The following is a 256-nucleotide window of genomic DNA, read 5'->3' on the forward strand; positions in this document are numbered from 1 at the left end:
CCTAGCCCGCGCCGCCCGCCGGTACCTGGCGCGGCCGCCGCGCTGCCCGTCGCCCCGCCGGCCTCACACAGACAATATGGCGGAGGCACAAGGCTCGGCCGCCAGCCGCAGGGACCAGAGCGAGGCTAGCCGGAAACGGAAACCCCTCCCCTCGCGACGTGCTGCCGCGGCGGGGCGGGGCGGGGCTTCGCGCTTTGTCCCGCGACTGCGCATGCACCGGCGACGCAGTGGGTTCTGGGAGGGGTAGTTCTGCACG

At 74.6% G+C, this 256-nt stretch overlaps 1 protein-coding gene across 2 annotated transcripts in view; it reads right to left on the reverse strand.

Annotated features, from left to right (window-relative positions):
* CSNK2A1 (casein kinase 2 alpha 1) overlaps positions 1 to 123 on the reverse strand; it is a 29,863-nt gene extending 29,740 nt beyond the window's left edge. For both annotated transcript variants that reach the window (XM_019510010.1, XM_019510008.1), the window contains exon 1: positions 26 to 123. The gene's annotated coding sequence lies outside the window, so the exon portion shown is untranslated. The remainder of the gene's footprint in view (positions 1 to 25) is intronic.
* Between the last annotated feature and the right edge of the window lie 133 nt (positions 124 to 256).

This window comes from Gavialis gangeticus, unplaced genomic scaffold (genome assembly GCF_001723915.1).
Source record: "Gavialis gangeticus isolate Ggan-Ray unplaced genomic scaffold, GavGan_comp1, whole genome shotgun sequence".
Classification (NCBI taxonomy): Eukaryota; Metazoa; Chordata; order Crocodylia; family Gavialidae; genus Gavialis; species Gavialis gangeticus.